The sequence below is a fragment of the Lissotriton vulgaris genome, unplaced genomic scaffold, assembly GCF_964263255.1.
Source record: "Lissotriton vulgaris unplaced genomic scaffold, aLisVul1.2 SCAFFOLD_778, whole genome shotgun sequence".
Taxonomy (NCBI): domain Eukaryota; kingdom Metazoa; phylum Chordata; class Amphibia; order Caudata; family Salamandridae; genus Lissotriton; species Lissotriton vulgaris.
Window position 1 is genome coordinate 419811 of NW_028248858.1, and position 16111 is coordinate 435921.

Here is a 16111-nt window from a genome sequence, read left to right on the forward strand (position 1 = left end):
GGGCAGTATTGGAAGTAGACCAGAGGGGACCATTTGTAGAAGCTGATGTGGATGGACACCCCACTACCTTTTTGGTAGATACTGGTGCTACCCGCTCTACTGTACGGTCTGCAGTAGTCCCTAACCTACCACTCTCTGGACAGACTATCCAAGTCGTAGGAGTTGCAAACAGGAGAATGATGAACCCACTGACTGAGCCAGTCCCAGTGAAGATAGGAAATTTCAGGGACAGACACCAATTCGTAGTGTGTGATTCTAGCCCTGTGTGTCTGTTAGGAAGAGACCTCCTGTGTAAACTCAATTGTACCATCTACTGTACCCCCAAGGGAGTGGAGTTGCAGACAAATGATGATGATTCTGCCTTTAAGGTTGCAAATACACGTGTGTGCATAGAATTGTACCCTGCGTTAACTGTGGAGGAACTCCCCTGGGACTTGAGGGATTCAGTCAGACAGGAGGTGTGGGACTTTACAGGAGAGGAGATCGGCTTGATCCGAGGAGTAGAGCCAGTTAAGATTCAATGAGACAGAATGTTGAGTTTCCAAGAACACCCCAATACAAGTTGACCTTAGAAACTATCGCAGGAATAAAACCTGTGATCGAATCCATGATTAGACAGGGAATTCTGAAGGAAATCATGGGCAGTCCATGTAACTCTCCGATCATGGGCTTGCAGAAGCCTAGCGGGAAGTTCAGGATTGTGCAGGATTTACGAAAGGTGAACAACATAGTTGTTCCCTGTTGTCCAGTGGTACCGAATCCTTCATTGATATTGTTCCAGATACCGTACCAGGCTGAGTGGTTTACTGTGATTGATTTGTGTCAGGCTTTCTTCTCAATTCCATTGCACGAAGAGAGCCAATATCTTTTTGCATTTAAGCTGGAAAATCGTGTTTTAACGTGGTGTCGTATCCCTCAGGGGTATACTGAGAGCCCATCGATCTTCAATCAGCTGCTGAAAAAGAATCTTGAGAATCTAGTACTGCCGCAGAACTCCGTTCTCGTACAGTACATAGATGACCTCCTTGTTGCGTCAGAGACAGAAGATGCTTGTAGAATTGACACCATTGCCTTGCTGAACCATTTGGCCAAAAATGGCCACAAGGTGTCCCCCAGCAAGTTACAGTACTGTTTATCTGAAGTTCAGTATCTGGGTCACCGGATAGAGATGGGAAAGAGGAAAGTGTTGCCTGACAGGATGGAGGCGATCATGAAAATGTTGGTGCCTTCGACCCAGAGAGAGGTCAGGATGTTCTTGGGGATGGTTGGCTACTGTCGCCAGTGGATTGCCAATTTTTCCCTGAAAGTGAAACCTTTGCAGAAACTGACGCACAAGGATGTGAGTGATCCGGTACCATGGGACAAGGACTGCATGATGGCTTTCCTTGAGTTGAGAGAGGACTTGTGTCACGCTCCGGCTCTGGGAATGCCTGATTACAACAAATCATTTTCATTGTTCTGTTGTGAGCGGGAAGGTTGTGCTTTGGCAGTCTCAACACAAGATCATGGAGGTGTCCGTAGACCAGTTGCTTATTTCTCGGCTACCTTAGACCCAGTAGCCGCAGCGTTGCCCGGATGTCTCAAATCCGTTGCTGCAACGGGTGTCAGCATTGAAAGGTGTGAAAGCATTGTGATGGGACATTCACTGATGGTATATGTTCCACACTCGGTGGAATTGTTGATGACCAGGACCAAAACTCAGCACTTGACCAACAATAGGCTCACACGCTACGAGCAGGTCATACTTGCCGCGGAGAATGTGACCCTTAAGAGGTGCTCGGTTTTGAATCCTGCTACCTTGATGCCATTACCAAATGCTTTAGACGATGATTGTGAAGACCATGATTGCCTTGATGTGACTGAATTATGTACCAAGCCCAGACCGGATATTGTCGACGAACCATTGACCGACCCTGATGAAATTTTCTTTGTTGATGGTTCATGTGTAAGGGACAATACTGGACAGTTGAGAGCAGCTTACGCTGTTTGTACGATTTCTGGAATTGTGGAAGCGGCTTGCCTGGAAGGAGTACACTCCGCTCAGGTGGCAGAGATAATTGCGTTGACGCGTGCCTGTTTGGCAGCCAACAAGATTCGGATTACCATATACACTGACAGCCAATATGGGTTTGGTGTGGTTCATGACTTCGGGCAATTATGGTCTCAAAGGGGTTACATGACATCATGAGGTTCCCCTATCAGGAATGGAGAATTTGTCAGATTACTGCTGGAGGCTTTGCAGGGTCCAGCAGAGATAGCGGTGGTGAAATGCACAGCACATAGCAAGGGTTCCGATTTTGTTTCCCTGGGTAATCGCTATGCTGATGAAGTAGCACGTTACTGTGCCGAGCAGGGATACTCATTTACTGACCAAATTGTCGAAGGGACACAGGGAGGGACCGAGTTGAACATGATACTTGAAGTGGCTGATACCTGGGATGAATTGAGGAAAATGCAGGAACAAGCATCAGACTACGAGAAGAGAGTGTGGGGGACAGCTGGTTGTGTAAAAGGAGAACTGGATCTGTGGGTTTCGGCTGATGGGAGAGCTGTATTACCGAATGAGCTGGTGAGTCCGATGGCACGACAGATACATGGTCCTGTACACTTGGGAAGAGATGCAATGATGCGAGTGTTCAGGCAGACTTGGTATAACCCAAAGTTTCGAACGGCTGCGGAAGCAGTGTGTCCGAGGTGTGTTACATGTCAACAGATGAATGTTGGGAAAAGAACACCAGTCATATTGAGTCACATTGGAAGGTCCGGTGGACCCTTCAACAGGATGCAACTTTATTTCATTGAAATGCCGAGGTGAAATCGCCTCAGATATGTCTTGGTGATTGTGTGTGTGTTTTCCAGGTGGGTTGAGGCATACCCAACACGTAGGTGCGATACACTCACAGTAGCTAAGTTATTGTTGAGGGAGCTAGTGCCTCCTTTCGGGGTTCCGACCTCTTTGGAATCAGACAGAGGGACGCATTTTAATAGCGAGATCGTGAAAATGCTCTGCTCAGCACTGAACATAGACCAGAGACTGCATTGTAGCTATCGACCAGAGGCTTCTGGCATAGAGGAGCAAATAAATGGAACACTCAAGGCCCGAATGGCGAAAGTATGCTCATCTACGTCCCTGAAATGGCCAGATGCATTACCGTTGATGTTATTGAGCTTACGTAGTACGCCAGACAGGAGGACAGGTCTCTCACCCCACGAAGTGTTGATGGGGAGGGCTATGAGATTGCCATCTGTCCCTTCAACAGCCTTGCTAAATATCACAGATGATCTGATCCTTGATTATTGCAAAGGACTTTCTGATGTCATCCATTCTGTGTCTCTTCAGGTGCAGACGGCTGAAATTCCGACCTCTAGAGACCTTTGTCACGACCTGTGTGCAGGTGATTGGGTCCTGGTGCGGAAGCACGTGAGGAAGAGCTACCTAGATGTGCGCTGGAGAGGACCATTCCAAGTTATCCTGGTGACGAACACCGCCGTGAAGTGTGGTGGATTGCCGAATTGGGTCCATGCTTCTCACACCCGAAGAGTTCCAGCACCCCTGGAAGAAACAGCTCCTCTCGTTGATGAAAATCCAGCTGTGGAAGAAGATCCACTAGAGGGAACAAGCCAAGCTGTGGGGGTGTCTGAAGGAGCTGGTAACTCATCTGATTGAGTTGAAGGAAGTCACAACGACAGTGACACAGAATCTGCCTCTGAGTAGGGAAGTTGCTGTGAAGGTGATTTGAACGCAGAACAAGCCGAAGACAGTGATGAGGAGGGTGTGCAAATGAGAAGCAGGAGAGTGAGCAGCACAGAGGCAAGTTGGCCTGAAAGGCAAAGACGACTGAACGTAAGGTTGGCCTCTGACAGGGATCTCGCCCCTGTATCTGAAGAATCAGACCCGGAAGAGGGAAAACAAGAGGCAGAGGAAAGGGGTCCGAGAAGGTCAAGGAGGGTGAGAGTACCTTGTCGAAGATACGCCACTCCTGAGTGGACCTACCCTTTGACAAATGCCAGGTGTACTGAGGTCCGGGAGGGTGAGGTCAGTGACTGTGACCAGTACGATCCCAAACGTTAAGTTGGAAGTGATACTGTTGGTACCTGGACTGGAAATTGAAGGCGTACTGACACTCACTATTCCTAATCCCCCTTACCTAAGCAAGATACGTGATTTAATCCTGGATAGACTGATTTTTCCTGAATTTGGTTCTGAAATACCAGCTTATGAAGCGGTTGTCCTTCGCATGGAACTTTTGGATTATGTGCTATCTGCAGTAGGAGCAAATATCATCATTGATTATTAAAGACTTTTGTAAAAAGCTGTTGAACTTACCGACAGTGGAAGAAGAAGAAATTTAGGGACTTCCCTTAGAGGACGGAGAAGGGTTAGGGTTGTCTGATACTGATGAAAATGAAGAACTGAAAGGGGATTTCCGCTTCCAGGTGTGGTTCGAGAACTTTCAAAAAGCCAAGAAAGAGACTTTGTGTTGTTGCTGAAAACGAAACACACTATTCTGAGACCATGGAGGCTGGAAACCCGACTCGTAGGGCTAAGTGCATAGTAGGCACACTCATAGGTGGAGTGATATTCTTTATATTCTTAGTAGTTATAGTCTCCTATTTAGCACCACAAGAGCAGGCAGTGAAGGTTGAGGGAACTCCTACACCTACCACTCCTATCCAAAAAGAGGTTAAAATAGGAGCCGCGAAGGCTTTGCTAGTAGAAGAGTCGTAGATTACATGCAGATCTGTCTAAAGGCAATTTTGGGCAAAATGTGTATGCAAAGTTGTTGTATGAATACATTGATGCGATGGATGCGAAAGATTGCTATGTGTGTATGCAACTGCTGGCTTCAGTAGACGAAGGTATTAGATACCATCACCTTCCATTGACATATGGAATTTCATGTAGTTTGCTGCTTAGCATATTTTATGGGCAAAATCATTTTGAGTATTTCTTTTCGAATTATGATGCTGTGCTTCCGGAAGTCCGTGCTTATAAACACCTGAACAAGTGGGATTATTATAAGTCAGAGGATAGACTTGGATATTTTTTCATTCCAACACAAGAGTTAGACACCTTATATGCTCACTGACACAATTTGACATGTTCCTTATCAGAGATAGAGACAAAGTTCATAGAACAAGTGGAAGATAGATACCAAAAGCAAAAACAGTTGCAGGATTCAGGGCAAGGTAAAGTTGACTGGACGGATGAGGAGAAGTTGCACAAGATAAAGGGAAGTTATGGTCCGATAGCTTTAGATGAGGTGCAGAAAGGGAAGTTGTGCCTTCACAGACCACAGACGTATTATGAAAATGTGTATGTGGGTCATACAACCTGTGAGCACACTTTTTCATGTTGGAGTATTACACAAAGGATTTCCTGAAGAGTGTGGTACAAGTGATCCCTACTGTATACTTTGTCTGTGGGAAAAATGCGTATGTGCGGTTGCCGGAGAAATGCTATGGAACATGTTATCTGGCAATTATTTTTCCTAAGATATACCATACTGAAGACTTTGCTCTCTTGGATGGTGGACACCAAAGGAGGGTGAAGCGGGGAGAGAGTGCGGGTGCAATAGTAGGTGATGTGTTTGGAGCAGCGATACCAATCTTGGGAGGGATTCTGAATGACGTGAAAATACGGCGATTGGCAACTGTGGTGGATGAACTGTCAAAGAGTACCGCTAAGTCATTAGTGTTGGTTGAGAATGAGATGCTGTCGATAAGGACAATGGTTTTACAGAACCGTCTTGCCTTAGACGTCCTTCTAGCAAAAGAGGGAGGAGTCTGTAAACTTTTGAAGGTTCAGGAATGTTGCACGTATATTCCAGACAATTCCAAGGATCTGAAGAAATATATACGTAACATTACTGCCATTCATTATGAACTTGAGGATTTGACGCAAGAGAATGTGTGGGAGAAAGTCGGCAAGGGATTTGGAAATGTTGGAAATTGGTTTGCAAATCTGGGAAGGAGTTTCCTTGGATACGTACTGAAACCCCTCATCATCGTAGTGGCATGTGTGATTGGGTTGTGGGGTTTGGTGAGACTATACAAGTGGTATAGGTCAAATAGGTTGGCAAGGTTGATGAGGGTGCAAGAGCAAAGAATGGAGAGGTTGCAAGACAGTCAATATCGGAGCTTGAGAGCTTTGGAGATGCTCAAGCGAGGGAAAGTAGCGACAAGTTCTGTTTAGCTCGGTTCCTATCCTGAGTGGTCTTTGGGTTGGTGGTGATGACACAGGTCATCAAAGGGGGGAACTGAGAGAGCGCTAAAATGAAGAAAAATTTGTAGGGGTGCATCATATCCACGAGTAGTCAGCACCCACATATATAGAGGACTTGATAACTGTGTTCAAATGTAATGTAAGTTTGAAAACTAATGTAGACGGTATTAGAGTTATACTAAAGGTTAATGTAATGTGCTCTAAAAATCAGTAATGCAGTTTAACATAGAGATGTCGTTTTGCTGTGAAGTATTTTATTAATAAGAGTGTTTAATAAATCACCATTGTGCCTTTAGCTTTGCTTATTAAACTCACAGTTGTAACGTTAAATGTGATTAAGTATCCTGGGTAGAGAATTGTATTTTGCATTAAAGATTGATGTTGAAGAATGTAAGATGTATTCCTTAGGTTAGCATGTTAGTGCACATAAACGTGCAGAGGCCTAGTTCATGGAAATCGTGTAGGCCTGATTGAAAATGCTTTGCTTAACAATAAACCATAGAAATGTTTTTGAGAAAGCTGCTTTTAGTTAAAGAACTGCAACATTTGAAATTGTGAGCCTATTCACATGCGTTCCTTTGCAGGCGCCAGACTAAGTAGATAGTGCAGAAAAAGGGCCCATTGTGTATGAGTGTTAAGATGGTAGACCTAGACATGGAGGAGTGACTGAGGAATTTAGGGAAGCATCCAGAAGCGAAGAAGAGTCTGGGACCCAAGGACGCTCTAACGGACAAGGATGGAGAGATGCCATGGTGGAAAATTCTGAAAGTCAACACCTTCGAGAGGGGCGTACTTTTGGGCGTGTCATCCGCATTGTGGGGTTTTGTATTAGGGACAGCACCCCGAGGGTGGCGGTAGAGCAGATGGGCTGGAAGTCAGAGAGAGCGGTTGGTCAGGCAGAGAGCTTAGCTATGACTGAGTAACCTGGAGATCGAGATTGAAGGAAAGTGAGAGAACTTCTTTGGAAGTCACCACGGCTGACACCTTTGCTAGGTTGGGACATTGTTGACTAGGGATGTCACTTAGCACAGTGTAGGGACAGATTAACCTGGATTTTATTCTTTTTTTTCAAATGCATACTAAAACTCAGGTTATAGCAATCCTTGTTAGCCTGATGATTCTGGAACTAATTCTTGTATTGTTCCTATGCCGACTGAGAATTTTCCGTAGGATTATGTTTGTTTTAGTTCCTGTTTATCTTCTGAACCTCTTGCTGAGATGTTTATACATCCAACTCTCTTTGGCTTTGTAATAAAATTTTGAACTTGGTCCTTAGTCGGTGGTTCTTTGGGGAAACTAATGGGCATAGACTGAAAGTGATTGACTAGTTGTATAAATAGATTGCCTATTTCACTCTATGACAGGTAAAAAGGTCTAGTCGACCTGTGACGGGATTTTGAGAATGCTTTGCAAATTCTAGAGAAATAATCCCGCCTTTCCAGAACCGAGTTGGAGCCTCGGCGTGGGCTCAGCATCCTGTGATTCTGATCAAATCACTTTATCTCCCTGCGCCTACCACACAATGAAACTGTCCTTGTGTAACATAACTGGTGCTCATGTGAAGCGCTCCAATACCTGCGGGTCGAGTTTGCGTTATATAAAATCTGCACACAAAAGAAGCTATGAGCAGTGTGAAGCGCTCCAATACCTGCGGGTCGAGTTCGCGTTATATAAAATCTGCACACAAAAGAAGCTATGAGCAGAACGGGCTGCAAGGCGATTCAGGGTAATCGCTGAAGAGTAAAGGGATCAATATACGCACATCCGTTTTAGTTGGAGAGCAAAGGTCACTAGTCTGAGTTTGGGAAGATCCAGAACAGATAGAAAGAGCGCATAGCTCTATTTTAGCAGGACTGGCTGGCTGGCTCAATCGAAGGCAATCTACCGAAATGAGCGGTGACATGTTTCCAAGTATCTCTAATGACAGGCAGCGCAGAGTGCATGCATTCTTTATAGCAGACGGAGCATAAACGCAACTCAGGACCAGAGCAAGAGGAACATTTACCAAACAAGCACTGGGGGAAGAGAGCAGGGGAAGTAGAAGGGAGGCACGGCCTGCGGCCGTGAATAAGTGACGCACAGGGAGGCACGGCCTGCGGCCGTGAATATGTGACGGCGGGGGGCGGGGCAGCGAAGCCTTTGATGTGCCAAATGCTGCTGGCAGTGGGAAGGCTCGGGCATGCTCGTCCACGAGGCGTGCACTTTCGAAAATCCGCTGGAGAGACCTTGCTTGGCCTGAAGTATGGTTTGACTGCATTAGGGCTCTTTTCCTATTCCTGCGGAATAGGAAAGGCGAGCCCTAAAAAGGGCAGTTCTGCATGCCTGCCTGCAGAGCGGGCCTACTGACTATCCCGCTTATGACCTTTAAACGTGTATGTTTGTACAAACCTCTTAACATGTTTTAGAAATGTTTAACCACTTTAAATGCATCAGGAGAAAAGGTAAGTTATAACCTTTGCCAAGGGAATGGCCGCTTAGAGCCAAGGTACATTCATTTTGAGCCAGAGCGGCCTAACCACAGACAAAGGCAGGTCCCCACAGATGAGATCGGGAGGCCCTGAACTGCTATAAACTACCCCTGATCAGTAAGATTCACAGACAGGACAGGCTGACCTGATGCAAGGCCTGTGGGGCTGGAAGCTACAAGCTACATACCAGCAAAGGTGACTGGAAACAATAGCTCCTACACACGCACAGGAACATAGTGGCACTCACTCGTATATATTAGTCGATACATTTTTTTTACAAGTGTTTATTTTCGCTGATGCCCACTCTGCTGTGCCTCGATTACCACCCGCTTTGCCTCACTATCACTTTTTTCAGCCCGTTGCACCTCAGCCTGGCTACAGAGATGTCCTGCTGCAACATCATGTTGTCATGCCTTATGATTCTGACGTAAATATATAATTTACTCTCTTAATTTCTATGCAGGTAAGTACTTAATCAATAATAACTCAAATCGGAAAGAAAGAACCAGAGTCCGTGGTGTTAGAGTTCTTAGGGGTTTTATTCCTCAAAAAGGAATGGTCAGGACCATAATATCATGTTCTTCCCACCGCAGGGGTGGAAGAAGGGATAGAGCGCTACATTTTATTGACAGTACATAGCTTATATACTTAATTCATGTCACAGGGAACAGTATAGTAGGCGTAACAGCTGGGAGAAGACAAGATAACAGTATACACGTGTTACTAGTACGTAATCAGAAGGCGTGAACTAGAGGTGTGTGCTAGAAAACGTCACAGATGGGTGTCACAAAGGGGTGGCACTAACAGAAATGTTGCAATGTCAGCAGAAATCGGAAGCTTGGATGCGCGCGCAGCTGCATGACGTGTGATGGACGTGGAACTGGAGGGGTGCAGGGGACTTGACATTTACACTGACGGAAAGAGACAGAAGTCTGGCATGTCAGATCAACTTGTACTTCTATCATATCTGATATCTGATGTTTAGGAACCATATTATCTGGACGGAAAGGTCTCTGGGGCAGAAGCTATTCTATACTAACTGTGGATGCGTGTATAAGCGCCTGAGTGTCTACATGAGAAGCGTGGGGCACGGGGCCTTCCATGGGAGCATGGTAACAGAGGCTATGAATTACTTGCACGGAGACAGGTTGGCCCTTTGGCTCTGCAGCTGGGGAGGATGTTTACTGAAGCTAGTAGGCAGGAATGCATTTTCGAGGAGCGGAACAGATAACTCGAAGGTTATAGTCAGTCTTGGCAGGCAGCAGGCTGAGCTGAGCGCGGTGGGCCGCGCTGGAAGTAAGTCAGAGTTCACGGGTACAGAGGCAGCCTGGGCTGAGGCTGTCAGAGTCAGAAGCCAGAAAAGAGGCTCGATGGCAGAAATTCAGGGCCTACTTTGCCAGAGCAGGAAAAACATGTAAGGTACACTACAAAAAGACGTTGGCATAGCATACTTAGGAACGGACTATTTAATCCATTCAGGGTGGGTCTGAAAGAGGACAAGTTAACGTTGGACGCAAATGTATTTGCGTCTTCATAGCTGGCACAGGAGGGAAGTTACATGCACTTTTAACTGGTACATGGAGTCGGTGGGGTACGCGCTAGGGAACACAACTTGACCATAAAATTTATATTTCCTCATTCCCTCCTTGTTCCCTAGGGGCCCTTCATGATATATCGATCCTCATGAACCGATCAGTTTGTTCTTGTAACATCATTTGTTCTTCTTTCTTTCTTTTACGTTTTGAGAGAAAACTGGAATGTTCAATACAAGATGTGGCACACAGTCCACAAATCGCTGGCCCGCACTGCAGGCACAGGCAGCAACTGAATACTAGGACTAGGCCAATGCCTAGGAAGGATAGGATCTTCCATCCCCAAGCGGTTAACGTTGTCCAGAACCAACCGGACCAAGTCCAGGTGCCTGGATTCTGATGTATCTGATTTGCAATTTTATGGAGACGTGTAATAGCTTGATATACAGATGGTGCGTTTTGTGGAATGAAAACACAGCAACTTGACCCGATGACCTTACAAGCTCCACCTCTATCTGCCAAGATGACGTCAATAACAAGACGGTTCTGAAGGACAACAACCTGCATAGCGGACTGCTCTTCGGTTAAGTTACCTAGGGCGGAGGCAGTTTCATTCACTACTGCTTCAAGTGGTCTAGTTAATCTACGTATTAATTTACTATTTTGAACTGGTCCTAAGAAGAAAAAGAATCCTTTATTAAAGTCGGTGTACTGTTCCCATGCCGTTTCTGTGTAGTCGACAAGTGGGATATCTCTTCTGGGTCTATTCTTTACTAGATTTGTATTTCTGTGGTAATCAGGAGGAGCTAAGAAAACAGGTGGCAGAAGGAATGCAATGTAACAGGTACCATCCCAATCTGGAGGTAGGCGTATGTATGCGGTATGACCGCAAACAAAATAAGAATGACGAATAGCTTTGAAAGACGATTTACCATGATCACTGAATTCGATCACAGTAGTGCATTTACTATGACCTAAGTGTATTGAACCTTTCTTCCTAATACATAATTCGCCAGTGACTGGCAATACCGACATAGTGGGTATAACAGGTGCGGCTTCGGATTCGACAGTAAGAATCATAAGGCTAATTGTATAATTACCTAATCCATACACTTCATTTTCTAGATCAGTTCCTATTCTAGTGGGGAGTCCCTCCTTATCAGGGTAACAGACGTCGAGCAGGACCAAGTTCAGGTTTCCCCAAACCCAGCCCCCGTCGAAAACAGCAATATCAGGATCTAAGGAATTAATTATTTTAAACCATGCACCGCAGGAGCCATTGTGAGTGAACGGGTACGGAAAGAGGGGCAGAGCTCCCTTGTAATTCTGGTAGGGAGGGAGTCGGCCACATATCCAGCAGTCTGTAGCATTGTTAGTTTGATGGGAGTGATGTAGCATACTAATGAATGTATTGTTGCGCAGCGCAAGTCTGTAGGAGAGTTCATGAGGAGGCAACTCGCTAAAAGTGTGTTCAGCAGAGACATTGTAAGCAGATTGTTCACGCCTGAAAATAGGGTAGTAGATAGGTAAAAGGATGCTAGCAACAATAATTAAAATACTCAGAATAAACATGATTAATAGTGTCACTATACAGTGACTACGCAGTGATTTGCAGTATGTACGTTTCTTGGCTTCTCTCACTCTCTATCTCGATCTAGGTACTGATCGCAGTCTTCGTCACCTCCGTGGGTCAGAGGGAGATGCAGGAAATCCTGCCGGTACGCGTAGTTTCCATCTAACTGATGGCAGGGGGCAGAGCTTGCAACGCACCAACCGGCGCGTGAGGTGGGGGAGGGGTCCCTATTCGGGCGCCAAAATGACGTAAATATATAATTTACTCTCTTAATTTCTATGCAGGTAAGTACTTAATCAATAATAACTCAAATCGGAAAGAAAGAACCAGAGTCCGTGGTGTTAGAGTTCTTAGGGGTTTTATTCCTCAAAAAGGAATGGTCAGGACCATAATATCATGTTCTTCCCACCGCAGGGGTGGAAGAAGGGATAGAGCGCTACATTTTATTGACAGTACATAGCTTATATACTTAATTCATGTCATAGGGAACAGTATAGTAGGCGTAACAGCTGGGAGAAGACAAGATAACAGTATACACGTGTTACTAGTACGTAATCAGAAGGCGTGAACTAGAGGTGTGTGCTAGAAAACGTCACAGATGGGTGTCACAAAGGGGTGGCACTAACAGAAATGTTGCAATGTCAGCAGAAATCGGAAGCTTGGATGCACGCGCAGCTGCATGACGTGTGATGGACGTGGAACTGGAGGGGTGCAGGGGACTTGACATTTACACTGACGGAAAGAGACAGAAGTCTGGCATGTCAGATCAACTTGTACTTCTATCATATCTGATATCTGATGTTTAGGAACCATATTATCTGGACGGAAAGGTCTCTGGGGCAGAAGCTATTCTATACTAACTGTGGATGCGTGTATAAGCGCCTGAGTGTCTACATGAGAAGCGTGGGGCACGGGGCCTTCCATGGGAGCATGGTAACAGAGGCTATGAATTACTTGCACGGAGACAGGTTGGCCCTTTGGCTCTGCAGCTGGGGAGGATGTTTACTGAAGCTAGTAGGCAGGAATGCATTTTCGAGGAGCGGAACAGATAACTCGAAGGTTATAGTCAGTCTTGGCAGGCAGCAGGCTGAGCTGAGCGCGGTGGGCCGCGCTGGAAGTAAGTCAGAGTTCACGGGTACAGAGGCAGCCTGGGCTGAGGCTGTCAGAGTCAGAAGCCAGAAAAGAGGCTCGATGGCAGAAATTCAGGGCCTACTTTGCCAGAGCAGGAAAAACATGTAAGGTACACTACAAAAAGACGTTGGCATAGCATACTTAGGAACGGACTATTTAATCCATTCAGGGTGGGTCTGAAAGAGGACAAGTTAACGTTGGACGCAAATGTATTTGCGTCTTCATAGCTGGCACAGGAGGGAAGTTACATGCACTTTTAACTGGTACATGGAGTCGGTGGGGTACGCGCTAGGGAACACAACTTGACCATAAAATTTATATTTCCTCAATTCCATCGAGTCGCTGTAAGCAGCCGATTCTACCGCTGAGACAGAAATGTTTCTCGGCGGCTGTTCAGCAGCACCTTTCTATTCCACTGAGCTTGCTTTGCGACCGGTATGAGTACTAGTATTCTTCTTGGCAAAGAAGAAGTGCCGGCACTCAAGCGGTGAAAATTCAGAAGTGCCGGTACTCAGTACCGGTAAGTACAGGCCCAATTAAAGCACTGGTATGTAGCAATGTATGTGACCTCAGTTGGGATTGCAATACTTTGATCAGTTAACAATACCTCAAAGGAAGGAAAGCGGCAGGCCCGGCTCCAGGAATTTTTATTTGGGTGGGCCAAGGGTGCTTTCGGGTGGGCCATTGCCGGCCCAATTTGCCGCTTCTGGAGGTAGTCTACAAGCCATAGATTCCATCATATCTACTTGCAAACAGTCACCAAGATACAAGGATTGTTTCTGTGTGTATACAAAGCATGTGGAGAGTTATTTATTGGCGACCCACCACTAACCTCTTTCTCCACAGATACCTTTGCTACCATCTTCCAAAAGTGCACTTCATCTCTCTGTAGCCCCTCCCCCTCATGACTTCCTCCTCAGACTCCCTCACTACCACCCTCCACCAGTGCCCATCCTCTCTCAGTATCTCCAACCCTCCCCCAATGACCTCCTCCTCGGAGTCCCTCACTGCTACCCTCCAACAGTGCCCTTCATCTCTCCAAAGCCCCTCCCCTCATGACTTCGTCCTCAAATCCCCTCAGTACCACCCTCCAACTGCACAATCCTCTTTCCAAAGGCCATCCTGCTTATGATCTCCTCCTTGGATTCCCTCATTGCCACCCTCCACCAGTGCCCCTCATCGCCCATAGCCCATCCCCCTATTGACCTCCGCGGATTCCCTTATTGCCACCCTCCAATAGTGCCCCTCATCCCTCCGTAGCCCCTCCCCCAAAGACCTCCTTCTCGGATTCCCTCAATTCCACCCTCCAACAGTGACCCTCATCGCCCCAAAGCCCCTCCCCCTCATGACCTCCTCCTCGCATGCCCTCACTGCCACCCTCCAACAGTGCCCTTCACAATCCCTCCATAGCCCCTCCCCCTCATGACCTCCTCCTCAGTCTCCCTCACTACTACCCTCCACCAGTGCCCCTCATCTCTCCGTATCTCCCACCCATGACCCCCTCCTTGGATTCACTAATTGCCACCTTCCACCAGTGCCCCTCATCACTCCATAGCCTCCCTCCCATGACCTCCTCCTCGGATTCCAACACTGCCACCCTCCACCAGTGCCCCTCATCGCTCAATAGCCTCCCTCCCATGACCTCCTCCTCGGATTCCCTCACTGCCACCCTCCACCAGTGCCCCTCATCGCTCCATAGCCTCCCTCCCATGACCTCCTCCTCGGATTCCCTCACTGCCACTCTCCACCAGTGCCCCTCATCGCTCCATAGCCTCTCCCCTTTTTGACCTCCTCCTCAGATTCCCTAATTGCCACCCTCCACAGGTGCCCCTCATCGCTCCATAGCCTCCCCCGCTCATCACCTCCTCCTTAGACTCCCTCACTACCACCCTCCAACAGTTCACTTCATCTCTCCATAGCCCCCCCATGACATACTCCTTGGATTCCCTCACTGCCACCCTCCATCAGTGCCCCTCATCGCTCCATAGCCTCCCTCCCATGACCTCCTCCTCTGATTCCCTCACTGCCACTCTCCACCAGTGCCCCTCATCGCTCCATAGCCTCTCCCCTTTTTGACCTCCTCCTCAGATTCCCTCACTACCACCCTCCACCAGTGCCCCTCATCGCTCCATAGCCTCTCTCCCTCATCACCTCCTCCTCAGATTCCCTCACTACCACCCTCCAACAGTTCACTTCATCTCTCCGTAGCCCCCATGACCTCCTCCTCGGATTCTCTAATTGTCACCCTTCAATAGTGTCCTTCATCTCTCTGTAGCTCCTCTCTCATATTCTATTTCATTTGTTGTATAGTGCTACTCATAGTGTAGAGTGTCACAGTACTTACATCATGCAGAGACAATGAATCATACAAATATGTAAATCAGTCTATAGGGAATGTCACATAAGCCAATGAGGATTACAAGGTGTAGGTATCACATGTCATCCATACTGGTGGGCAGCATGTTCTAAGAGGGTTTGGTCTGGAGAAGCACAAACACAGGACTTAAAGCATACCTCAGACGGTTGCGGAGTTGGCTTTAATGATTAAAATGTATATCTGCCAAAAGAAACTCTTTATAGCAACATTAGAGTAATGAAAGACAGGGTAAATTCTAACTATATTGCAACACCAAAAGAAATAAGTTCTAATTATACCATTCAGGTATGTATGCAGCTCTATGATGTCAGTTCATAGGTCACTGTCCTATTTTAGGATTGTAACTTCTGTACTGCAAGTAACTCACTGAGCTATCCACATAAATACAGTTTATCTGCATTTAAAAATAAATGAGGAAAAGACAAAATATTGCTCTCCAGCAGGATCATTAATCACCAGAGTTAGCTGAACACTTTAGTAGTTGTGTCTTGCATCTGTCATGATAACGATACAACGATATGAAATATACACAGCATAAACAAAGTATGTGTCATGCTGGGCCCTTATAGATTTAACTGCTCCGTTCAAACTCTGTGGCACAGCCCAATCTCATAAACAGCTGAAGGGTTCAGGAAAGGTGAATCTGGATCAACAAACTCCTTTTCTCCAGCGCTGAAATATCCACGCAGTAGGACAGTGCGCACACATTACCTGGTGACAACGAGGATTTCTCTCCTTCGTCATGCCCATGTACCTGCACAAGTGGGCGGGGACACAACCCACCTTCCTAAAAGGAGATGCATG